This window comes from Stylophora pistillata, chromosome 5 (assembly GCF_964205215.1).
Source record: "Stylophora pistillata chromosome 5, jaStyPist1.2, whole genome shotgun sequence".
Taxonomy (NCBI): domain Eukaryota; kingdom Metazoa; phylum Cnidaria; class Anthozoa; order Scleractinia; family Pocilloporidae; genus Stylophora; species Stylophora pistillata.
This window is the reverse complement of record NC_142523.1, coordinates 26,607,238-26,635,005: the sequence shown is the minus strand read 5'-3', so window position 1 is coordinate 26,635,005 and position 27,768 is coordinate 26,607,238. Positions and strand designations below refer to the sequence as shown.

Genomic DNA, 27,768 nt, shown 5'->3' with positions numbered 1-27,768 from the left:
AGATCTTAATCCATGAAAGTTTATGTTTAATACTTGCATCGTATGTTCTGCATAAATTTCAGTTTTATATATAGCTTGTCTGACTTAACCGACTTTCCGTTCGTTTCTTTGCTAGTGACACGTTTGGTCTAGCTAAAGAATGTTGCAGGACCTACAATGCTTGGAATTCTTTGTAACTGTGTCTTTAAATATAAGTTTTATTTCACAATTTAATGTTGCTATATTAAATCGTTTTGCTATGTTATGATTAATAACAGAGTAATAATGATTAAGAAATAATTATCCAAACTTGTACTAAATTGTTACAAGTTTGAATTGTACAAAGTCCCAGTCAATTACACTATTGGCGGCTTTATTGAAACATTAGATGGAACTTCTAAGATGCGGGAATCCAAGTAACTCTGAGAATAGACTGTGTAGTTCTAAATTGAACACTAGAAAAAAAAATACATAAAAACTCCCTATGTAAACATTTAGATAAAGCGGTAGTTAGAAAAAATATATATTTAGCTTTTTAGCTTTTGTATTTAAATACTAACAATATGTGCTTCTTTCATTATCATTTCTCTCAATTTTCCAAAATGAACTCAATCTCTAGGCTGTAAGTAGCCACCATTTTATCTTTTTTAAACATTTCGTAGACATTATAGTGTATGTACATGGCAAAATATATTGGAGTGCTTTGAAAGCTTGAAACACTAATTTTGCTTCTTTCACTTCTTTTATTCCCTTAATGTTACCGGATATGTCAGACGGTAAGTGGTTTTATGTTCACTATCAAAACGAGTTATTATCGAGAACACTTTTCACTCAGGCGCTTCGTAATGGGGTCGATTAATTCTCACATCTCACTGTCAAACATCTAAAGAAAAAGCAGGAGTTCAATTTTTTCATATTTAGGGTTAAAAGCTATTGGAAAAGGAAAACACATGAAAAGATTGAATATTTCACCGCTAGTTTGCTGATTTGAGTTCACGTGACCTGATTTGACCTTAAAGCTAAGGAAAATACGTTACGCTAGTAGTACAAGTTTTTGAAGTATTTTTGTTTTGGATTAAACTGAACCATTCTAAATTACGTTTTGCAATATTATACACATTTAATTAGCAGTTGAGTTCCGCAACTGAGAGGTTAGCTCGTTATTACTAAGACCTCTCTAAACATTAATTTTAATTTTTCCCAGTTATCCCGATACACTCTCGACCTTCTAGCCATCAAAGGAAAATACAATTGTCAATGCGAGCACTTTAATTCCATAGAAATTCGTGGGCACTATACAGACGCTAGGAATAGTTAGATTACCCTTGAGATATATTTCATCAACACTATTTGCTTCACGAAGGCTTACGTGTAGCTGTACCCCCCTCCTTCTCTGCGGAAGATAGGGAACGTCTACGAAAGCCTGACATGCATCGTGTTTATGACGTCACTCTTTTGCATGAAACAGTGCGATGATTTTCCATTGGCTAACTGTTTTGTCGATTCTTTCGTAAATTCTGATTAGTTAGAGTTGATGGTTTTATTTTCTATTAACGAACAAGATGGTTAACAGAGTGTTTTAATGGTCACCTCTACGGACAACAATGTGACCCTCGGGAATAGTGAAATTTCAAGAAGAACGGCAGAAAGCCATTGTTATGTTTTTTGTGAGGTAAAGATGTCTCAGTTTCGTTGCCAACTGGCTATAGAAAATCTTATATATATCAGGCCGCCCCAGTAGTCGCCACATCTTCTCCGGAAGAATTCCTTCTCTATAATTATTGTGCCGTCGTTAAAGCTCAAATGGAAGACAAGAAGTACTACCTCAATGGACTTGGGGTAAAAGAATTGTTTGCCTTCAACACTCGGTCTCGTTGAGGACGGTGCTGCAAGGCTAACAGAGCTATCCAACTTTTTTCAGACGACCCTGTCACTGACTACTATTGTTAGCAGAAACGCTGTGAACGTTGAAATCGTTTCGAAAGTGCGATGCTAATTGAACATTGTCCTTTTCTTTCTCTATACCAAACATAGCTCATAATCCTCTTCTCTGTATCCCCATAGCATTGTACATACTGAAACACGGACACTGGATTGCGAATTTACCCAAAATAATGGAAAACGATTTCATTTGAATTCTGTTGTTTACTTCGATTATTTTTTGCGCAAGAACGCGCCACCACGCGGAAAATACCACCAGTCTATTAAGTTACGAGATTTTTCATAGATTAGAGTGACGTCATATAACACGATTCTTGTCAGGTTTTCAAAGACGTTTCCTCCCTTCCGTTTCTCTTTTTGGATGAGGGCGGGGGGTATGGCTACATTTATGCTATGCATCTAGTTTAAAAAAGAACTTTCTCTTCTTATATGAAAGCAATGATATGACCCATAATCTTAAGCAAAAGTTATCGTCGCTAACATATTTGCTCTGATCTTTTTCTTTCCTTGAAATCTGCGTTGGACTACAGAAAGTAAGTAGATACAGTATCTCTCCTTTTTACCTAATTTTGAGTTTGAGAAGCCCAGTCACACGCATTCTCCTATAAGCAGCAGACTGTCTCCAGGCCTGTTGAGGGAGAAGGACAGGTTTGGGGTGTAGAGATGTTTTGGTTGATCTTTACCTTAATTCCTTCTACGAACTGAAGTCAGTCATCAATATTTGTTTGACTGAAATGCATTTCAGCCTTTCCCGTTCCTCTGTGATTACGAGAGGCTTGAGATATTTTAGCGATTTGTGTGAGGCAGTCTTGTGTTCTTCACAAAGATCATTTCGTTACCACCTGAGTCTTATTCATAGTTGTTTCAATGAGTTGTAATAAATGCCATGCCTTTTTTGTTTTTTTTGTTTTTTGTTTTGGCTGCGTGGATGCAAAGTTAGCTATACTCGACGGCTCGCCACCTTTTTTTTTCTCTCGAAGTAGATTGTACAGTCTCAGCACCCAAGACTATTTTCTCTCTTTTCCTCGTAATTAGAAGATATCAATCAGAGTGAATTCTGCTGTAGTATCTTTGTCTGTTTGTTTTTCATTCCTGTACAACTATGTATTTGGCATAGTGTGAGAGTACATTTGAAGTCGAATTGAGTTCCAGTCTTTGAATATTTGTTTATCTTACCGCTATTATTGATTTGAATATCTCAACCTACAGTTATTCTTCTCTTTTTATTTTTCGGATAGGGTGGCTTAGTCAAATTCATCTAAGAAGATTTCACTCCCCCTTTTCCTCGTAATTAAAATACATTAGTAGGGATTCTGTTTTAGTTTGTTCTTTTAATCTGTTCATTCTTCCTTTTCTCATTCCCGTTCCACCATGTATTTGATGAACACATCAGGACGGCAAGGATGTAAGTGCAAACTTTCTTTACTTTGATTTTGGCATAGTGTTAGTAAAAATTCCAAGTCAAGTTCAGGTCAATTCTTTAGATGATTTTGTACATGTTACTTTTATTATTGATTTTGTGTATCTTTTTTTTCTCTTCTACTTCTTGGAGTGGGTGGCACAGTCATATTCGTCCAAAGTTATTGTATTCCGCCTGTCATTCGTCATTTGAAAATATTCGCAAAATGAACGGTAGAGGGGAAGCTCGTTATGATATGAAATTATTCTTCTGTTTAATTGTTTGATTGATTTATCGTTTTGTCGTTTTATTCTTGTGAAACAATATATATGATGGAATGATTAAGAATTCAATGATTGGCAGAGTGTCAATTGAAATTCGATGTAAAAGTGAGGTCCGTTATTTGGATGAAATACATCTTCAATTACATGGCTAGCGATTGATTAAGATCTAGGGCTTTAGGCCTGTGTTAAACTAGCTATCGAAACGGACAAGATGGGTAGATTTTTTGATCCTATTAAAACCATCCCATGGATGGTTTTAATTATCTGTGACTTTAAGGAGGCTCGAAAGGGCTTTTTTGACCGAGCGGAGAATGGGTTCCAAGATACACGCAAGCAAACTACTCCTGAGAGAATTAAGCGGTAGCGCGCGCGTTCGCATCCGCGGAAATGAAACCTTGTTTTCTGCTAAGTTTAAAGCTCGTGACGCTCTGAAAGACGACAGAGCCCTTGGAAAATTTACTTTCACTGGTCCTCTGCAAATCAATGAACAAGTGGTGACCCATGGTGAATATGTATCGGCGGATGAGGCCTTCGATGAGGCTATATTCTTAGAACGACGTATTAAGACACCATGCAGACGTTTGCTGGAAAGCTTAATCTTTTCTCAAGCATTGTCCAGAAGCTGGCAGATGCTGGTCTTTCTTATCGTAAACTACAATCTCTGTACGAGAAATTCAACACCAATGGCCTGTATGGTATACTTGCATTGGCGCCAACAGCAACATTCACTTGTCGCCATAAATCGAATTCCGCAAGAGCGACCTCAAGCAAGAGAATTCTCTCCGAAATACTCTCACATTTCCTACACTCGTAACGGGAAGCAGTCTGACACTCATTTGATAATTTTTTTCAAGAATGTGTAAAATCACAAAAGAGGTCAAGTCCATTTTCAGAACGAGCGGTTTTTCTTACGGGTTGCCTTTCCCTTCCCTGAAGACATCGTTTGATCACGCGGACGCGGACTCGTCCTCTCGAACATGAGCCACTGAGTCAGCGGTATCATTTAAAACGCATGACCGACGGTAAAGTGTGAGCTAAAACTGCAAAAACCGGAAATAAAGCTTGCTAAGTTGATGAGCTAGTATCTCGAAAATTAGCGTGGTGACCTATCTGGCCCTGATTCTCTGAATATAAATTATTTTCGCCATTACGCATTCCTGAAAAAAAGTAAAGATAAAAAAGTTATTTAATGAGTTTTTTTTACATTTTTAAAACAGCATTTTCCTAAATAACTCAAGTTCTACCTGATAGCTTTTTTATATCACGTGTACAGATAGAGAATGTGATGATGTTTAAGAAATTTGAAAAAAAAAAAAAGTTAACCGACTTGGTTTTTGAGATATCTTTAAAAAACTGAGTTTTAGAAGGTCTTTTAGCTCTACTATGTTGCCATTGCAACAGATGATGTCTGACGAACCCCCTTAAAAGATTGCCCTAAAATAGTGCTATGAATATGTCAAGTCATTATCCTGATGATAAGTTTGACAGTCCTGATATCTCTTAATAATTGGCACTTGCTGTTAATCGTGGAAAATCCTTTTGAGCCTCCTCAAAGTAACCTTTTTTTGTGGCAAGGTAATTCCAGCGCTTTTAGCGACAAACACACGAATACGTTCTTTGATAAAAGGTTGCGATATGCGTCTTTAAGTTAAGTCGACATAATTTTGCTTGTTCGGTCAAGATTGCTCCATGTTAACTTTTTCCCTTTGGGTGTACACATGGGTTTTTTCATAGACTACTCTATCCATGAAAAATAAAATGATAAAAAGAAGGATAAATAGAAAAAGGAGAACTGAAAACTACACATAAACCATTTTATAATACAGTTTAGACCTTAAATACCAATTATCGAAGGTTTCTTTTTGTTGTTTCTCGCAGTGTTCTGGTCCAGCTTCGTGGAAAGAAATGGTTTTGCGCGTTATTTTGATCTAATAGCACCGCCTCTCAGAAAATCGATGTCAGCGATTATATTATAGCTCACTAAACACACTTGCTTCAAAACCTGCGTGTAGTTATGGGTTTATCGAACTTGTGCGGCTTATAATCGGAAGTAAATTTAAAAATGAAATGGTAAAACAAGAGGCTGGGTTGGGATGCGCTGCATAAATTGATCGGTGATCATCTCAGAGTTGTTTATTTAGTCGATCTCTGACTTAACTTGACACAAATGGTTACACGTTTTCGTCCGTGTTTTTTTCGTTTTCCATAATTACCACGTTTTGGATACGCGGTACAAAAAATGTAAAAATGGCGGGCTACTCGGTGGGCCTGGGTTGAGCTGCATCTAAACCTGGCTTGTCTGTCGTGGAGTTTTGTTCTAAGAACTCGGCTGTTATGAAGTAATGCGTAGTTGTCGATCTGTGCTGTCTGATTACGCATGCCTTAAAGTTTTTGTGCTCATGGATTCCAAAAATAGGGAAGAAAATCAAAATATATGTGACCCTCGTAGGCTATATCACTTTGCAAGGAGCAATTTGACATCTTTCTATCCTATCAGAACATGGTGACTAAGAAAAAAAATTGCGCCCTATCTCTTTCTTTATTTTTCGCTGTTGGTCGAAGTCGTCGAGGAAAATCCTAACATGTTTCATACTTGCAGTAAATGGTTTCATACTTATCAACCACGGTCTGTGCTAGCCCTGTTACTACCTAAGAAAATACTGGAGATTATTCCCTCGCTTTCCGCTTTAGTGCCTCTTGTAAATCAGATCGTGCTTCCTAATTGCTACTTCATTCTTATCTTGAAATATTGTGACCCACTATCACTGTGATGTCATTTTTAAGTGTCTCACATATTTTCAGAAGTAACCCGGAATTAATTAGCACGTGATACACTACTGAAATATCTAGAAAGGTTTGATCTCCGTATCCTGGTAACTTTGTAGGACAACGTTATTTATTCAAAAAGAGAGCATTTTACCATTTCAATCAGCGAAAAATGCTCTAAAGAGCCGCTAAATTTGCGAGGCGGAATGCCCCGTTGCATGAAATAAAAGTCTCACAAAAATGGAATTGTAATGAAATAAGAATACAAATTTTAATAAACGGCAAAATTGAAATTTAAAGAAACCTAGTTTAATCATCATTGGAGCCTGGAGAATAGACAGATAGAGGAACGGAGAGGTTCTTGAGCTAATCCTTATAAGTTATTATTACGATCTTTTATTGTTATCATTTTTTACATATTTTTTTTATTGCTTCCACCCTTGTTAATATGATTTTTTGTAACAATTTGATACTTTGTTGAGTGACCATTATTCTCTATATTCTGGAACCATCCTTCTCTTACTAACAGGGTATTTAAAGTACGTGGGATGCGGCAGCAGTAGTTGTATGCAGCCTTAACTGCCTATTTTTATATCATGCTCAAATTTACTTACGTTACTTTTTCTTTTCTCTTTTACCTGATTCATTTGGGCTTTATAACAAATTAGCTTGTAAGTAACATTAATTATAACTCTATTGAATTTGCGTTTGTCTCTTCTTAGTGGCTATATTCCTTAAAATTGGAAAACTGCTGTTGTCATCCTGTAATGAAAAAGTCAGAACTTGATTTTGTTCATTAGGAGATCCTTCCTGTCCCTAATCCTGCCATGCGTTTATTTCTAAGGGAGTAGCATCTAAGACGAAAGGGAAAGGTTGCGGTTTCTCATCGGAGTGAATGCTCCGTTTAGATGATCAATTATTGTTTTTCTCCCGATGTAGTCATTGTGTCTTCTATCTGTTCGTAAATTGATCCGTTATAAGGATGGTAATATTTAAATCCCTAGGCTCAAGATTTCCGTGATCTGACTAGGTGCTAGTGCCATACCATGGGAAATGCTAGAATCGTTTACCGGATTTTGTAAAGCTGCTTGTATAGCTGCCTCAATTAAAACGTTTGTTAACAGTGACTTGACGACGCAAGGCGCTATGATCTCGTTGTCTTGATTGTTTCGCCGCTGAAGTTAAATACAAAGCGGGCTGAGTTGGTCAATGTAAATTCGATTTATCCAAAAATATAACTGTAGGAGAAAAGTAAGACAGCGAACCACCGTTATCATTTATTTTCAAAATTTATCAATTGCGTCTGTAAGATTCCACCCAGTCACAGCTTAAAAAAAAATAACGGTTCATGGGATAACTCGAATCTAGTCAACCTCGATCTCTAGATTGGAGAAAATTCAAACTCGCATTATGTGGCCGAAACATCGCGATGAACATGCAAAGGGACTATATTGTGAGATGGTTATATTAGTTTTAGAAAGCTTAAAATTTTTCCCACTGAGATAGGTTTTATCTTAAGAATATTGACATTTACCACCATCAAAATGATAATTTTTTTTGTCTTTTACGATGTTTAACAAAAGATGATAAAAATAAAACAGTTGAGAAAATTTGAAACCGGCGGTCTAAGTAGTCTGAAGCTTCTGAGAAATGAAATTGTTCCATCCATCGAGTTTTTTTTTTTGTGACAGCATTTCTTAACCACTTTTTTCGCTCTCTACCTCAAATATGCACCATTTCATAGATCCCAAAAGACTCGTTGGGAATTGTACTCAATTCAGAGCCACTTGAAAACTGCAGCTATATTCTGAAAGAAGACTGGCTGAGTTCAGTGCGCCCTGGGCAATTAATGTTCGAGTTAAATTCATATGTTTAATGTCCGAAATCCATTAAGAAGATCTTTATACCGTTTCAATTTCACTAGTTGGACTTTGCTTTCTCTTTCAATTTTTACTGGCATCATGTTCTAATTTACTGACTTTCTTGCTAGTTCAGGTTTCTACCATTCATTAAATCAAGAAACATTTCCAGTTGCATTTATTTTGTTTCTCACAGATACAGTGTTAAACACTAAAAGCATGCTTTTTGATTGCTACATGCGATTTTTTTCACGAAACATGTGAAGACTGAAATTTATTTCTGTGGCAATGAATTGAGTTGCCTGATTACTCTGGTACATTTAATTTCCTCTTTTCCTGTTTTCTTCATTTTCCTTTTAATCTGGCTCCCTGGCCCCGGAAATTTGACAAATCAGTGTGTAAGTAACCTTTACGTTCCATAATAGTTATTAGTTACGAAGATGGTATCTACTGGATTAAAATACTTGAGGCAAGTTGATTATCCAGACTGACACTAATCAACAAGTAAGATACTCGCGGAGCTTGTCTTCCTTTTCGTAACTGATAATAGAGTTGAATTTATGAATTTTAGCTGGTGTGCTACTTTGCTTCCTCTCTCTCTAAAATTTCTAATACTGGTGAAAAAGATTGTTCTCAAGATGACATTTTCTAACCAGTTCAGATCTTTTGTTCAGCCCGATGACATTACGACTGCTTAAGATGCATTAAACAGGTTGACAGTGGTTTTGCGCAGTCTGTACTCTTACCGACAAAGATATTCATCCCCGCAATGGTCAAAATTTTGTGGACTCTCGAGGCGCAGCCGAGTGAGTCCAAAATAAATATTAAAGTCAAATAAAAGGATTATTTTAGTGCGTGTCACGTAGACATAAGTAGCATTGTCTGTACTCAGTCTTGAACAAGTTGAATATCTAGACTGAAGGAAGCAAAGGAAGCACTAAATTCTCCTGTCTGTTCGTAATTGATATTAGAGTTTACGATTATTTGTCGTTTGTAGTAAATACGTACTCTAGTCACGGTGTTTTCATTTTCCTTACTTTTTTTTTGTCTTCATTTCCCTTTAAATCTGCTTGCATTGGTCCCCGTATGACAATTCAGTATGTAAGTAATGCTCTCGTTGCTAAGTAGTCATTGATTTTAATAATGGTTATTGACTAAATAAAACTGCTACAAACATGTGGAGTCCACGTATTTACCTATTTTTATGGATGATTGGGGTCGGTCTAGAATTACAGTTAGAAAAGAGTAAATAGTTTAGGTTTCTACCATTCATAAAATCAAGAAACATTTCCAGTTGCATTTATTTTGTTTCTCACAGACACAGTGTTGAACACTAAAAGCATGCTTTTTGATTGCTACTTGCGATTTTTTCACGAAACATGTGAAGACTGAAAAATATTTCTTTGGCAATGAATTGAGTTGCCTGATTACTCCGGTACATTTAATTTCCTGTTTTCTTGTAATCTTCATTTTCCTTTTAATCTGGCTCACTGGCTCCGGAAATTTGACAAATCAGCGAGTAAGTAACATTTACGTTCCTTAATAGTTATTAGTTACGATGATGGTATCTATTGGATTTGAATTATATGAAACGAGTCGATTATCAACAAGTGAAATACGCGCAGAATCTGTCTTCCTTTCCGTAACTGATAATTGAGTTTTATTTATGAATTGTAGTTGGTGTGCTAATGTGCTTTCTCTCTCTGTAAAATTCCTAATCGTCATAAAAAATAATTGTTCTCAAGGCGACATTTGGAGGGATTGCAGAATACCCGGCCACTCACGCTCTTTATAAGTGGACTGCTCCCGCGGTTCGCAGTCCCATGGTGGATGAATGAAAGGAGCACGATAAGCTGCCACCGCGGTCCGCAGTCCCGTTGTCGTTGAATGAAATTTGTTATAGGGCAAGGAGTAGGATGAACTGCCACCGCGGTCTGCAGTCCCGTAGTCGATGAATGAAATGTGTTCTGATGGGCAAGGAGTACGATAAACTGCCACCGCGGTCCGCAGTCCCGTTGTCGTTGAATGACATTTGCAAAAGGGCAAGGAGTAGGATGAACTGCCACCGCGGTCCGCAGTGCCATAGTCGATGAATAAAATTTGCGCAGAAAAATATAAACAAAAGGATACCAATTTGATGCCACGAAATTAGTCCGAATTGTTTAAGCCTTTCTAAAAGGATAATAGCTCATCCGCCCAAAAGTCGCAAATTATTCCATCAATAGCCTTTTTACTCTCATCGGACAAAGGCGGAACGCGTGCGAACGGCTCTCGGAAATGCATTTTGTGAGCGATGTAAAAATGCCAGCGACTACCCCCATTTAAGAAAGGCAAACTCTAACCCGTTGTCATTGTGAAGTTTTAATGGCGTTCCGCAGTCCCGAAGTCTATGAAAGAAACTTGTCCAACTCTTCTAAGATGCTTAGACGTAATGATTATTCTTAGCTGAGGGAAACCCAAACCCTAAAAAGTAGGTAGAACCCTAACACTGGATGGAATAATGGATTTGAACAAAATTTGGCTCTAGCTCAAATGTGAGACAAATCTGACTTTACATTTGTCCTGGTCGCAAAGACTTTAAATGTGTGACAAATATGTTATCATATTTGTCCCAGATAAATGCAACTGAGACAAATATTGTTTGAATATGAAGCCATATTTTATACAAGGACAAATATTAGACAAAACAGACAAATGTGTTCAACATCATACGAACCCTATTTTACCCCAAGGAGACGTTTTTTTTACTCGCTTCCCCCCTTGTATGATCTATTCAGTTCCCCTACTTTGTATCTCTAAGGAGATCACTAAGATTTGGGCATTTTTTGTCTGGATCAAAAGTGTGATTTTTACTAAAACAAACTGAATATTGGTAGAGGCTCGTACAAGGAATTGCGTGACTTGACCGGTGCAAGCCATACAGTTGCCTGGACTGGCTGTTAACTTCTGCGGTACTGTTCGTATTTTGAGATACAATGAATATATGAAGCTCATATATTTTGAACTGCGGTATTAGATACGTATGATGCACGATCGTCGCAGTAGATAGCGCTATTTATGCAATACCGAAAATCAGACCTGAAAACAGGTCTGATTTTCGCTATTGCATAAATAGCGCTATCTACTGCGAGGATCGTGCATCATACGTATCTAATACCGCAGTTCAAAATATATGAACTTCATATATTCATTGTATCTCATTTATCACTTTCACGGGTTTATTACGAATCAACTTAACGGCCTGCTCCCAGTTGGCTTGTTAGCTCAACTGGTAGAGCGCTGCACTAGTATCGCGGAGTTCAGTGGTTCGAATCCCGTACAGGCCTGATTTTTTTCAGGTCTGATTTTCGCTATTGCATAAATAGCGCTATCTACTGCGAGGATCGTGCATCATACGTCTTCGTATTTTATTAGTAAAAACCCAAGCCAATGTCCCCCATTAGCCTGTCGAAAAGAAGAGAAATGTCATTGTGTTAAAAGTAAATAAAAAAAGATAGAACAAGGGATAGGGACAGGGCTAAATCTGCACTGAGGCATTCCTCGTGATCCTCAAAACTATCGTAGGATTCTAAGCAGTGTACATCAGAATCACTCTCGACGTCGCTAGCGCTATTGTCACTTTCAGAGGGAATTTCGAGATGTCTCGATCGGGTACCTCGACTGACAAAGTCATCACAGTGACTGCAGTAATACCTCTTTTTCCCTCATTTTCGAGTTGAGAAAAGATATTGAGCTAAGAAATGACGAGAACTGACGAGCATTACAGTAACATTTGCCGCTGCACTCCGATCCGCAAAAATATATACAAATTTTCGGAGGTGCATGCGCAGGTAATCCCTAAAGGCCCTCGCGCGACGCTTTGTGTAATTCTAATTCTTGGACATCAACATAATCGGCGGAATTTCGAACGTGACTTCAAATTGAAAGCGTCTTTCGTCCAAGTGTCACGTCTTCGTTGAAGCAAGCCTTTAACCAAAAGTTACTCCGCAGTTTTGTAATATGTCTCACAGAAACAGATCGAGCAATGCAGGGATTGATTTTGACGAGCTTTCCGAATCACCGCTAACGTCTGGGCACTTTCACTGTCGAACGGTAAGCTTTTACGTGTATTAATTAAACGTGGGCCAGTAAGACAGGTCAGCAATTCACTCGTTTTGCTCTTTGAATATTTAGACAACTCCAGGGACAACTGCAGTCGTTCCTCGAGCGTAAGACCGTCCGCGGATTTCCATCGAGAGATTTCGATCTGAAAATCATATCCGTCGTGATTTGCAGCTTGACAGTAATGGTGATTCAGAAGAGACCTCGCCAGTTTATCAGCCAGTCGCCTTCACTCGCTTGCCTTCAATTGTGCCCTGCGGAACGCCATCTTCCTCCTCATCGAGGAGCCGATCAACTCCAGCCACCACGCTACTATGTCATGTAAACGCTAGAGCGAGTTGTTCCGACCACGAAGGGCGGTTTGACGCACTTCAGTGAAAACTTGTTCTTACAGAAAAAATTGACAACTTACAAGGCTAACAGTCAGCACCCGCAATGGCAGAAAAAAGGAAAAGTGAAAACCTTCCACGAGATATGGTGGTGAGTATTTTGGTTATTTGAACTTTGAGACGTCACGGTGTTGATAACAGCTTGTTGATAACACTTTGTTGCTGATTTCATGCACATAGCCGTCATAACAATAGACGGCCATTTTGTTTTTAAAGGATGAAATTTATTGTTGAGTTATTGTAGTATGTAGTTTTAAAGGAGCTATGTCATGACATTTTAAGCCATTTTGCTGATGTACAAAAGTTACTTTCAAATTTAGTTTTCTAAGTTAGAAAAACACCAAAGAGGTAACAATAAACCAAAAAGGAACAAGGATGGTCAAGACTGGGCAAGATTGAGAATGGCAGACTTGAAAAACTTGGCCAAATTTTTAAGATGTGCTGTCTGTGATGTAAGCCGGGTTTTTTGTACATGTATGTTGGGAAAGTCCCAGAAGCTCTGGGATTTCGCTGTTTGGTGACCGTCCCAGATTTTGCCAATTTTTGTTTTCATATGTTGGGAATGATTGCAGAAATCTGGCAGCCATCAGGTAAATAGAAGCACTCCCAATTTGTCCCAGACCATCTCAGATGATCAGGGATATGTATGATTTTGTGTTTTCATAAAGCCCTGGTGAAATGGTGCATGATAGTCAAACTGTCATAGGTAAGTTGGGAGAATGAGAAATGCTGTGGGAATATGAGCCATTGGCTAGTGTTTAGCAACTTTTTTGGTTCTCCCAAACTTCTACTGAACAATATATGTCTTGAGTGTTTCTATTAATTTGAGTTACAGTATACATCAACCCAAGTACTTAAATGCTTAACCTGATTTTGCTTTTCAGTTTTAATGATCACACCAACCTTGAGGTTACCCAAGCAATTGAAAGAGGTGTCAGAGCAACATCAGCTTTCAAAGAGGCTGATCCTGTTATATTAGAGTGTAAGTATAGATTAATTTTATATAATTATGACTATAATATTTGGTGGCTTAATAGCTAGCACATTGGACTGTGGATGAGACATTTGGGTTTGAGCATTGGCCTGGACCAGTGTGTTGTATTGTGTGTTCTTGGGCAAGACACTTTACCTCCATAGTTCCTCTCTAGCCTTTAACTTAAACCAGCTGTGACTGAGGCAGGTTCTGATGTTGTTATTTGAATAACGAGACAGACTTATAGCCACAATAAAATTTATTTATACAGGAAAGTACAAAAGAAATAATACTGATAAAAAGAAAGGATGGTTGGAAGCAAATCCTCAGTAAAATAGGTCACTAACTTGAGGTTACATGTACTGGAGTTACTTTTTTTGCGACCAAGAGGTTCTGAGCTTGTAAATGCTGGTCTTGACACTCTGAACTACTGAGTTAAACTAACTAACTGTACTTCTTTTATAAGGAATCGAACAATATCAGGAAATTCTCTAAAATTTTGGAAGTAAGGTGTGATCATTCTAAAGGAAATTTAACTGCAAATCCTATGTTTAGGATGATTTGGTTATCATAGGAAATAGTTAGGTGTGATGGTGCGACTTAAAGGAAATTTATGATGCAAATCCTGTGTGTATGATAATTTGATTATCATAGGAAATAGTTTTTGAAGATGTAATTCTAAAATTATAACAAAAATATTGCAATGTCATGCCCAATTGTGAGCCTGATCACACAGCTATTCTGCTAAGTTTATCCATTGATGATATGATTGACTAAGAAAGTGAAAATTAAGGTGTTTGCATTAATTTGTATGTACTTTGGCCACTTTTGAAGATTCTTTTGTTGGATCCATTTATCCAATATCAAACAAGGAAAATGAGTGCAACACTCAGACATTTTCAGTAATATTATTTTTCAGTGGTATTTCTATTTTATTCTGGACAGTGATCAAGATTTGTGATATAATTTTTGAATGGCTTTTGTCACAGGTGCCTTAAAGACTTACTTTGAAACCCTCAAGGCAAAAATCAGAGGAGTTGTTAATCCATGTGAGGAATGAGGGATTGCCCCAAGTTGCAAACAAGCAGGATGAAAGAGTAATAAACTCTACGAGGAATCAAAGGGGCCACAATGTGAGTGAATAATGGTGTACCTATCCTCAACAGTAATGACTAAAAATTTTTATCACATGACCAATTATTTTTTTGTTTTGACCAGATGTGTTGTCACTTGCATCAGTTTCAAAAATTTAGTGCCAAAAACACTATAAGGAAAGTAATTAGCTACTGTGGTGATTGTTGTAAAAAAAACATTGAATTCTAAAGCTTGATAGTTTATTTTCTAGCCAAAAATAAAGCCTCAGATGCTTACAGTCAAACTGGGTATTCTTTTTATTGCAAACTTGCAAACTTTTGCCTCGTCATTGGTATTTGATTGACAGCTTGAGTCGAGCAAGTTTCAACCTGTACAAGCAAGTTGCAACTTTCACTATCAAATTTGCTCAAGCAAGTTTCCAAGTTCCCGTTTTCATTTTGCGGTATAAAACAAGGTAATACCAGCTCTGTTTCAAAGAAACAGAGTAAATTCAGTCAGCCGTCGCCTGCCTGTTTATCAAGAGACTGCGAGAAATAAGTGACAGACTTAGTTAAATTAGCAAAACCAGGAATCGTGCTTCAAAATTAAAAGTGTAAGCCATAACCTTGAGGGACAGATTTGAATTTTTAAGGGAAATTCACAGTTTGGCAATTTGGAGCTAAGCCTGTCACTAATTCATCGCAGTCTGTTGATTAACAGCAAATATTAGGCAATATCATTCTGTTTATTTGAAACTTAGTTTGTCTTACCTGACTTTATATGGCAAAATGAAAACCAGGGCTTGAGAACTTACTCAGCAAATTCAAATTGAAAGTTTCAACCTGCTCACAAAGGTTGCAGCTTGCTCGACTCAGACTGTCATCAAATACCAATGTTGAGGTAGAAGTTTGCAAGGTTGCCATCAAAAGAACATCTGGATAACATTTGACTATAGAAATTTATAGTCAAACTGGTTGCCTCCTGATGGGAACTCTAGAATATTGCATTGTGATGCGAAAATATTGATTGACAGCTTGCTGAATGCAACTTGCAACTTTCACTTCAAATTTGCTAGAATAGTTTGTGAATTATTTTCAAGTTCCATTTTTCTATATAAAACAAGCTAATTGCTGATCTGTTTCTAAGAAACAAAATAAAATTGCTCAATTTTTGCCTGTTTATCAACGCAACAGACTGCAAGAATGTAGCATTCAAATCTCCATTGTCAGGAAATCACACTTCAAAAGTAGTCATGTGAAATATGACTTTTTTAGTTAAATTCCTATGAAGTGAGTCTGATGCTAATTTCACGCAGCAAACTTTCAATCAATATTGGAACATTGCAACACAACATTGATGAGTTCCTGTAAAAATAATTACCAGCAGTTTGACAGTAATTTGTAGGATTAGCTGTGTTGGTGATGTGATCAAAGACTAATTGGTATGTTGCGATGATGTTGGGTCTTTTAATGCCTTATAAAAAGAGAACCTACTGTATTGAAACTGATAGGGCAGGCAGTACCTGAGTAGGAGTTTTTTGGAAGTAACTCCTCTTTATGAATCATAACACACTAAGTACAGTTCATGTGAAAATGTTTCGTCTTGAATGTCCTGCTGGCAGGAGTGTTGTAAAGACTTAAAATCAATGATGTTATATTTTAAACTTACCTTGTAGCTTTTCCCCATTATTTAGGTTATATTCTGTATCACATATATGGTATATATATAAGTGCACAGGGTTTGATTAAATACATTTATTTATTAAATGTTAATTTCCTTTAACAGAAATGGTTTTGTTTGTACATAAAAAGGAGAAATGTGAAATAAATTTTCAATTTACTATACATTTATGTGTGTTGATTTTAGTCAGGACTGTGGGTGTGAGATGATTGGACATGAGAGGATTGCATTAATCAAAGTAAATGCGATTCCATTTTAAAATGCCACTGAAACAATGAAATTTCTGATATTTTATTGAATGCAGTGTATTATTGGGTACTTGCAACCCTAATACTGAAATAACATGTGGAAAAAGCAATTTTGTGTAAATTGACAACAGGGTCAATGGAGGGGAAGAGAATTTTGGATTATTCCATGACAAAGATGATATTTGCCCTACATTTGTCCTGAGTTTGTTCTTACAAATGTCATCTTTAACGCATTTGTCCTTTTATAGAGCAGGACAAATCATGATATTTAATTCAGATAAATACCACATTTGTCCCTATTTACACCCAAAAGGAAATGCACAATTATCCTGTTTATCTGTAGGACAAATGTCATATTTGTCTTCAAGTCAAATACTGACAAATATGACAAACATCACATTTGAACCACATTTGGACTGCATTTGTCTGACGTCAAATCTGATTTTTCGCCCAGTGTAACCATAAAAAGAAGTTAATCGTGAACCCTTATAACTATTCTAAGTTGCTTAACCCTGGTCAGTATTCTTAGGGGACATGAATAATAACCTAATTCGATTTGACAACACGGGTAAGCTATAGATTTAAAATGAAGGCTTAAGAGAAAGCTACCTAACTAGTGGTGTTGTTAACGCGCGGCAAAATTAAGAGCAATGCTTCATTTCAAACATCAGCCATAAATTTGAGTTTATTTAAATTACATCGTACATTATTGAAAAAAAAGGAGATTAGTTAGATGAACTAACCTAAATTTAAAAGCACCCAACTTGGAAAATATTCTAAAGGGAGTGGGAAAGTGACAGGGTTAAATGAATTTACATGCATGGCGAGTTAAAAAACTTCTTAGGCATGGTAAGACACCAGAAGTTGATGAAAACGTTTCTTAAAATTACTGAAGGAAGTTATTTGACTGAAGATAATTAACCATTGGCTGAGTAATGTCTCCATGTATTGGTTTAGCCAAAGCAATATGAAACTCAGTACTTGTTACTGGTGCTGTGGTCGGATACGGGTCTGGTTTCGACTTCACAAAGACTTTGCTTGTAGCTCTGGCCCGTGGAACACGGAATTGTACTATTCTTCCAAACCCATCCGCCTGCAGGGACTCTGTGGCGCGCTCGTACTCTGCCTCAGCGATTGTTCGAGATGATCTCTTTCCATGCTTAAAGGCTCTGTACGTTACTGCCGGTCCAGGTGACAAAAGGATGCTCTCCTCGACTGAATCGCTCGTTAGTTGTTCGATCGTTTTATCGCAAATCGAATAAATGATTTCTTTGAGGAACTAGAGGAGAATAAGAGGGAGTTACACAAGAATTAAGGCATGTAAGAAAAGGATTGAATTGGGAAGAAAAACTTAAACGAGTATTTTACAATGAGTGCTTTACTGGTCAAATTCAGTTACCGTAGCCACAGACTTTCGACGGAGGGCATTCCTTTCAAATGTAGGCAAAATGCGACTTAATAGTAAAATGTGTTGCTTTAAACTAAACTTCTGTTGCTTTACCTGACGTACGATTCCCTTTTGAGTCTCAAGATGGTTAAAGAAGGCTGAGGCATTCTCCAGCGTTGACTTGCTTATTTTGGTTGGAGGTTCTGTGGAAGGGACGCCAGCGAGCAGTTCGGCTATGACGTGATTGAAGACGTGTAGGGCTGTAGCTAGGCGGGGGATAAGTTCTGGTGTCTTGGATTTTGGAGGCACTGTGTGTGCCGTCTTGAATTGCTTCATTTACTTTTGCGACAAACATGTCAAGGTTTTCTCGCAAAAGGGCGATTGCCTCATCCCCAAAGATGTAAACTGTATTGTTGGCAATATTATTAATAGTCAGAAAGAGCTCCTCGAAGTCGCTTGTGACTTCGGTTGATAAGTAGTCTTTAGCAGCCTCCATTTCGGAAAGCGGAGGCCTTAAAGCTAGAGGAGTTGCAAATAAAATTCGGTCGATTAAACCGTGGCCATGGTCCATCTTTGCGATGAGCTTGGCGGCGTTTAACAATTGTGTTGAGCCAAGGATGCTGAAAGCAGTGTCAGGTGGTATTTATAGTCTCGTGTCTTCCGTTGAGTAGTGATAGGAACAGTGCTCACCAGAGAACAGTTTGCAGAGTAGCTGGACGTCTCCTGTGGCGTTGTCCTCGTCTGACTTCATCAATTTATTGATCATGTCAAACACCTCCGGAGATAGTAGAATGGCCAGATGCTTCACCAGACCTGACGAAGTTGTTTTGCTGAGTACAGTTGAGGTTAGGTCTGAAGCTTCTAGGGGATCTTGGGCTGCGTGCTGTATCGCAGACGATTTTCCTGTTGTAGAAACAAAAAGTCTTGTTTATGAAAAGGGCCCTTAAAAATAAGGGTTAAGTTAGAATTAGCAAGAGTTTTGCAAGACTAACCAAACACGATCTAACCCACGTAAGCCGTTGCCGAACGGAGGAAAAAGATAGGAAATTTTTGGTTAAAGTATCGTAAAACCAAATATACATATTTTATACTCACCAGTTCCTGGATATCCAACAAATATGGTGAACAGGTTAAGAGGCTGCCTGTGGGTGGAAGTGACTTCAACGCGGGAGTCGTTGCATGCGAGGATAAAGGCTGTTGTAGTAGTGTGGTATTCTTGGTTAAAACACTGAAGCCAGTATACGCTGCCAAGGACTTGGGAGTCTTCCTTGACCCCCATCTGACCTACGATCACCACATTTCACGTGTGGTGTCATCTTGTTTCGCAAAGCTTTTTCAAGTTAATAGAGTCAAAAGGAGCTTCGACAAAAAGAACACTAGAGTTGTTCATAACGTCGCTAGTTTTTAGTAAGATGCTTTATTGCTCATCTGAATGGTCAAATACAACACTCCAGAATATGAACAGATTACAATCTATTCAAAATTTTGCCGCTAAGATCGTAACAAACTCTAGGAAGTTCGACCATGTAACACCTTTGCTTCGTGAGCTAAACTGGCTTCCTGTTAAAGAACAATTATTTTATAGAGACTCCATTCTGACCTTTAAATGTCAGAACGGTCTTGCGCCTCAATACTTAACGAGTAAGTTTACCAAGCGATCAAATATACATACTCGTAACACACGTACGCGGAGCTCTTTGCAGATTCCGCTATACAGAACGGCTACTGGCCAGCGCACTTTTTCCTATAGATGGGGCCAACATATGGAATAACTTGCATAAAGAATTTAGGCAAAATGCCTCATTGGCATCTTTCAAGCCCGCTATGCAACACACACTATTGAGGCAGACATTTCCTTTATAAGCTCTAGAACTTGGTGGAATACTATCATAAATTCTGATCATGAGTTTTATCGTTATTTATGTTTTTATAAATCGTAAAAAGTTTGTAAATAGTTTCTGAAAAGCCTCACGAGGATGTTACTATTAAAGATGACGATGATATCACATCCTTAGCTTACTACAGTGAACTAAGAAAGAGGTTAACATGACTGGAATAACGCGAGCTGTTGTTTGAGACGCCGGCACTAAGATTTATACTAATGGTATTGTTCTTGCGAGTAATTGAAAGCAATTTTCGTTTGTTCATTATTTAAGAGTTGTTAAATCTCTGAGATTAAAATTTATGGAATTAAAAGAATTTTGTTCTCACATTCAATAAGATATCATATCCTTACGACAAACAAAGGGAGGCGGTTGTTTTGATTAAAAAAGGTAGTTTATTGAGACATGTTTACAAGTGTGTATAGGATCGAGAAAACCCCGGCAATCCAGCAGTGGCACACAAACTCCCCCTGAAGCCCAAAAACAAGACAAGGAGACGCAATGTGCATGCCAAAATGCCAAAGAGATGAGAGAAAGCAGAGAAAATGGCATTACGATAACTTGATTGTTTTACTGAACGATAAAGATAGACTTATTCAGAAGTCAATGGGGGAATGTTTGCTCGCCAGATCTCGATTATGCTCTATTTGTGGAGGCGACATGAACCTTGTTAATTGCGATGACCGCTTTTGTAAATATAGTAAAAAGTTTTCCACGATTAGCTTGCACCTCCTCGGACTAAGTATGTAAGGTTGAATTTGAAATGTGTGTAATTATTATTATTAAAAACTGACACGTACGTGTCAGCTTAAAATCAAAAGGGAGCTAAAAATTTAATAAAATTTAATAATTTAATTTAACGTTTTTAATAAAACAATTATTCCACTCGCGCTTGTTGGATATGGGATGATTATAGCCAACGAGGCGCGTAGCGCCGAGTTGGCTATCTATCATCTCATATCCAACGCACGCTCGTGGAATAATTGTTAATTATAACATATTTAATTATTATTAACATATTTTATTATTATTTAAAAATTATTATTAAACCATTTTTTCTCTTGCTTTCTTTTTTTAATGCAATCGAAGACTTTTTATTGGCTTAGCCATTATGGTATATGAGCCAATATACCATAATCTACAAATATGGTAAGCGTATGAGTCAGCTTAAAATCAAAAGGCAGCTAAAAAGTCCGGTTTCTTCTTACAAAATACTAATTTCTTGAGGACGTTTTTAATAAAACAATTATTAAAAACTGGATCATTGGATAATGCAATTCAAGACTTTTTATTGGCTTAGCCATTATGGTATATCAGCCAATCCTTGGGTTTCACCCACGTGACCAATACCTTAGCAACGGTTAATATCCGCCATCTTGGTGTCCCTCGAGCGTAAACAAACCGTATCTAACGAAGAGTTCATGTGAGAAAGAAGGGATGGTTTTATGCATTATTGTTGGCTGTTCGAGCAAAAGTGGAAAGCATACAGACTAAGCATTTTTTCGTAAAATAATTTAATAATTTTATTATCTCTATAGCGCAAAATTCATTATATATATGATCTAATGCGCTATACCTAAGATCATCACAAATCAACGGGAAGAACAGGAGGAACTAGAAGTTGTTGTATGGTTCGAGGCTTGCGGCTGTTGTAGATCCTCGATTTTTTGGTCGAGCTTTTCTTTGAGCTTCTTAGCCGATGAGAAATCGATGTCTTTAGCCCTCGCATACGGCACTTCATTGACCTATGTCGGCAAAATCCATGAGCATTTTACCTGAGTGCAAGTAAGCTTGGGGTGTCACGAAAACTCACACCCCGAAAACTCAGACCTCAGACCCCGAAAACTCAGACTCCTCGAAAATTCAAGAGATAAACTCGACTCATGATCACTCCTGGTAATCCCGCGTGTATTTTGACCTTTTGGGTCTTGATCCAACTGAAGCAGCAAAAGCAAGGCCGCAAGTTGCACGTTTCGCAAAATCGTCCGATGGTTGAGTATTAAAACATTTTAGAGTGACACAAGACTTCATTTAGCTTAGATTTACCTCCATTTTCCCCGTTAATTTTGAACTTTTCATTCACAGTTAACGGGATCAAATGCGCTCGCTCCAACATCAAAGTATTAAAATGTGGCGTGATTTTGACGAGCCGAAAGGGACGTTTGTTTACCTTTTTGTACTTCGTTGCACAGATCCTTGTCGCTCTGTTAAAATTCTTAAATATTTCGCGATAATAATGGATACAAACAGAGACTCGGCCCACTAGTCCCAAAACGAAGACAATTTTGCGACCCTTGGGCTAGAGTTCTTAAATGAGGCAGAAAGAGAAAAACAACGCGAAAGAAGACTCGGCATCAGCGCCGTCACGATTCGCTTCACTGAAGAATCACTCTTGATATTGTTGTCCGTCTTTCGCGTCGGATTTGTTGCATTGTTCCACCGGTTATATTATAAAAAAAATTGGTTCATGCTTTATGCTATGCACTATCGAATTATGGAGCACTTCGAAAGCTTGGAGAATACTTCGAGGGACCTGAGTTTTCGGTGTCTGAGTTTTCGTGACACCCAGCGAGCTTGCCATGAATTCTAGTAGTTGCCTCAAACATAAATAAAACACTTGCGATATGTGAGCATGACTCAGCCAGTCCAGCTTTGCATCCCAAGCAATGGGCTGACAGAATAGTCCCATCGTTTTCGGAAATGACCCAAATGTTCACTAAAGGATCACTCATATGCTGTGAATGCCAAACTCGTGCTCTCACGGCATACTTGCCGGCGATTACTTTGCCTACAACTGAGGTTACAAATCCCGACACCATTTGATGAAACGCCTCTAGACTCTTGAACGCCTTGAACTGCTTCTTGGTGTAGAAGCTTGTCTCAAGAACGAGGTAACTCAGCAAGTCCGACGCTTCCACAGGAGGCAAGCATTTTGGACTGAACTTCTCGGCTGGTATGCTTGCAGGGTCAACCCCAATGACCGAGATCTTTTGCAAACATCTTTCCTTCCAACTCTCTAAGCTTTCGGCATACTCAGAGAGCACTGGGATACCTTAAGATGAATGCCGGATACTTTTATCGCTTTTTTCTGTCTGGATATTCATGTAGTTGGCGAAATAATACGGCGATAAGAGAGAGGGCTTCACTATAGAAATCGACTAATTATTCATAAATTTGACACCCGAGGGACACCAACATGGCGGACACTAACTTCAGCAAAGCTTGTGACGTCACCTGAAACCCAACCATATACCATAATCTACAAATATGGTAAACGTACGTGTCAGCTTAAAATCAAAAGGGAGCTAAAAATTTAATAAAATTTAATAATTTAATTTAACGTTTTTAATAAAACAATTATTCCACTCGCGCTTGTTGGATATGGGATGATTATAGCCAACGAGGCGCGTAGCGCCGAGTTGGCTATCTATCATCTCATATCCAACGCACGCTCGTGGAATAATTGTTAATTATAACATAGCGTGCGCGCTAGTCCTATCTAATTCCTATTGCGTCAACATGAACAAAATCTTTATGTACGCACGGCCGTGCTCAATAAAATGACGTGTGCAGTTTCAAAATAGCTGCAAAATTTCCGTCGTGTGAGTTCCTTAAGTTGAAGTTTCGGTAAGCGATATCAGTAAATGGAAGACCAACCAGACTTTTCTTTGGCTTTCGACCTTCCCGCAAGTAGTCAAGCCAATAAGCACAACGAAAATTAAACGAAACACAACTGGCCCGTTTCCCGATTTATCGGAACAGGAAATGGAGAAAATTTTAGCTGAAAGACATTCAACTAAGAAGACTACAAATGGGTCTGTGGCGACTTTTAAAGGTAAACGTCTCTGTTGATGACGTTTTTTTGGTGACATTCGTTAACTCTACCGAAAACCATTTAATTACAAAATCAACAAAGCAATCAGACACGCCAACATTTTCGGGCAACTTTCATTTCAAAAAAAAACATTACAAAAACATCATTCAGCGCCCAAATTGTTTTCGTATGTTATAAAAGAATTGTTTCATGCTTTTAGCTGTGTCTATATCGAGTTATGGATGCACTGGGGAAGTTTTGAGAGCACTCAAGAAGCTAGAGTTGCTCTCGGCTGCGCCTCGAGCAACTCTTACACTTCTCTCGTGCTCTCCAAACTCCCCGCGTGTATCCATAACTCGATATACGCACGCTAAGCATGAAACAATTCTTGACTAATAGTTTGCGCAAACGCGCGGCGATGACTGTATTTAATAGTTCGCCTCGCTGTCTGTTAATCGGTAGTTACTATTAATTAAAGTTCATGGAAAGAGAATTTGAAAACAAAATTAATCAATATTTCTTTATTTTGGTTGAGGGGTTGATGCGGTCGATTCGCAACGCGCGGCGATGACTGTATATAATGATGCGGTCGGTTTAGCAAAAGACTTGCCACTGAGGACTGCGGGGGCAGCATTATCAAACACCACTGCGGGACTGCGTTGGCAATTTCTCAAGTAAGGCATTTTTGTGGCCGGATATTCTGCAATCTAGCCCGACATTTTCTAACCAGATCAGATCTTTTGTTCAGCAAGTTCACATTGCGACTGCTTAAGGTGCATTAAACAAACGGACATTGGTTTAGCGTAGTCTGTACTCTTATCGACAACGATATTCATCCTCACAGTAGCCAAAATGTTGTGGACTCTTCAAGCGCAGCCGATTGGTCGACAAAAGGCATTATTTGAGTACGTGTCACGTTGACATGAGCAGCTTTGTCTGTAGTCATATCGACAACGGCAAATTGGCCGATCAGATTGCGACGTTATTGCCACTTGTGGTAAAAAAGTTCCTTTTAGTAACCAGTAATAGAAAGCACAATTCCAACCGAGCTAAATAATTTTTTGATGGAATTTTTTAATTAAAAACTTGAGCATATAATTCCGCTTTCGTAGAATACTCTTCAGTCTGATGATCGTGTAGTAGGTGGAACTTGAGTCATCTAAAATCGATATTTTCCTCAACGTATCTAGTAGAATAACATTCGCGCACAACAGTTTCATCGTGAGTTGTCATTTGCCTTTTTCAGTGTGAGATCATTGGCCTTTGTACACGTTATATCTCTTTCTAACACAAAAGTGAATTCGCACAATGCGGTGAAAGAGAAAAAATCAGTACTATTAAGTATCAGTGTGTTGTCTCAGTACATGTTTAATCATTTTGTATGGAACACTTAAATTCAACTAACAATTTATTTTGTCGTTCTTTCCTCTTTAAAACTATGGTTTATGGACATTTTAGCGGGTAAGAAAATATTTGAATTCAGAAATCATGTTTTAAGCAATACGTTAAAAAATTAAAAATTTAACAGCACTTCCCGAAGCATTTCTCTTTATTGTTACTCTTCAAAGTGGTTTGCGACTCATGTAAATTTTGGTGAAATAGAACAATTTAACCTACTTAGCTTTGCAAAGTATATTAAGTTTTGATTCTCTTGTAAGTCAGTCACTGTTTCTCGCTATCATCATCATCTCTTTGCCTTTCTTTTTCTTCCTTTTTTGGCAGTGAAATGTCGCTTCATCTTTTGTTAAGGAACATTAATCGTTTTCGCATGCCTGTAAATGGTTCACTTATCCGAAAACAGGAGCCCATAACTTGGAGCGTTTAACTGTTCTTTGTTTCTGTTTGCTATCTCTTGTGTCCGCAAGAGATTATGATATAAGTACAAAAATATTTTCAAAGACAAAAGTTAATTCGCATTAATAATTTCTATATTAAACCGGCTTTAAACTGACACAACATTTAAGTCTAATTATGTCCTTTTTCTATTTTATATTGTCACCGACGTGTCATTGACAAAACAGGTCGTAAGTATCTTCTTTTTTTGTTTTTTTACTATTTCTCATTCATTTTCACATTTCTGACGCACCAGTCAGGCGTTATGAGAGAGACACCGAGTTATTACGATTTTTCGTTATCTCCTTTAGCGAAATAGTAGAGTTGTAAGCTTTCCTGACAATGAATCGGGCGGGCATAGTTTTCGCCTCAGTCATCATTTATAATTGCAGCCAAGAGGAATATTTTTGCAAAGTGAACTTTTTACCAATGGTGGTTGACAATATGTCAAAGACTCTTTTCCGGTCAGACTTCCCCATTCAGTGCCGATATGATCACTATTTGAAGTACTCAACAGTTGTGGCAAGCGTTCCATTAACAAGACACTTTGTCTTCACCATACCAAGATCAAGAACCATGAAAGCAATAACAATTGTACATCACTTACTAAAATTTCTCTCTTTTCCATTACCTACCTTGACTGACAAACAGACCGTAAGTATGTGGTTTTATTTAATAATAATTTTGGTGGGTTTAGCATGTCTTTTCACTGCTTTCACCACAGCAGTAACCATCATGTAATATATATTTGTATTTCCCTGTAATGTACTCTTGGTAGTAATAGACATTACAATTTTCGTTTCACAAATATTATTAGGAACAAATATATGGATGAAAAATAATGATCTCTAATAAACACGGTATTCTGACATTGGCCTCACTACCTAAGTTGTATTTGCCTAAAGCTGCTTTGAGCCGTTTTGAACTGGCTTCTTTTAAAAATATTCATTCAGGGTGAACCATAAGTAGCTAAGGATACGGTTTCGATCGAGTGGCTCAGTTTAAGTAAAGATTTAATGCCATCTACAGAAGACTGTGACATTGAAGTGTCATTCATCTGATACTAAGGATTTAAGTCTTGATTTTATAAATAGTTACATATCAAAACTAGCTATTGTACAGAGGTTTTGGCCGACCGATTAATGAATATCTCTTGCTAGTTAGGTAATTGCTAGTTAAGTAATTCCATTTTTTTTTTCTGTTCTTGATTTTTTTTTTTTTGTTTTTTTTTGTTTCAATTCCATGGCCTTGGTTCTGATAAAACCATTAGAACGTAAGTACATGCTTTATTTTTGAATAAAGCATTTGTATTTTTATGGCGCCTTTACAGCGCGTTTACGTTAACTTATTGAACAGGGGTTCAGGTGTTATGTGAAGGAAAAATTTTGCACCATTTCTTAATAAACAACTGGATGTATTTGAGCTGAAGGTGCGTATTTTAATTTATTTCTATATGTTTTACTTTACATGCCAATTCTTCAATCACTTAGCTGGTAAGTTGAAGAAAACTTATCCCGCGCAATTTTTATTCTTAATTTTCATGCTCAAAACGACAATTTTTTCTTTAGTACTTAAGATCCCATTTACAATAGGATCCCGTGTGAATTACTTATTCTTTTCGGAGGCCATATCGATGAAGTTTAAAAAAATCCAAGTTGTTGTAACCTATTGTTCCCCCCTAACGGAACTTAAATCTAAAGGAAGCATCTGGCATCCAGTGCTCGAAAATGTACTTGATAATGGGTTGCTTATTCTTATTCTAAGTTAAGTTCTCGTAGCGGTGAATTAGGACAATGAAAAATCAGGTAAGGCTCTAGGAACTCATACTCAACGTAAGTAGTTGGCATCCAGCGCTGGAAAAAGCACGCCATTAAGAGAAACAAGATTTTGCATCTGATTGGCTGAGAAGTTAAAATGGAAGATTTGACGAAGTAAAACTTCGATGTGACCCTAGATCAATACCGACACACCCATAAGAAATTGCTTTCCCTTTTAATAGTACAGTTTTAATCAATGAAATCTACGCTGATATCCATCAGTGTGTGTAAGGTGTATTTCTGTGATTTGGTGAAGACTACCATAACTGACTTTTTATCCTCTGATCTGCTTGTGACCGCTATCGAGGAACATTCTCTTAAGTAATGCTAACGTTTTCTGC

At 37.7% G+C, this 27,768-nt stretch overlaps 2 long non-coding RNA genes across 2 annotated transcripts in view; one reads left to right on the top strand and one right to left on the bottom strand.

The window, feature by feature from the left end:
• LOC148731120 (uncharacterized) overlaps window positions 1-27,768 on the bottom strand; it is a 203,410-nt gene that overhangs the window by 45,763 nt on the left and 129,879 nt on the right. The window lies entirely within an intron of this gene.
• Window positions 11,606-16,870, top strand: LOC148731132 (uncharacterized). The gene is made up of 4 exons (XR_016001930.1): window positions 11,606-12,320; window positions 12,402-12,809; window positions 13,603-13,700; window positions 14,681-16,870. It is a non-coding gene; the product is annotated as an uncharacterized LOC148731132 (long non-coding RNA).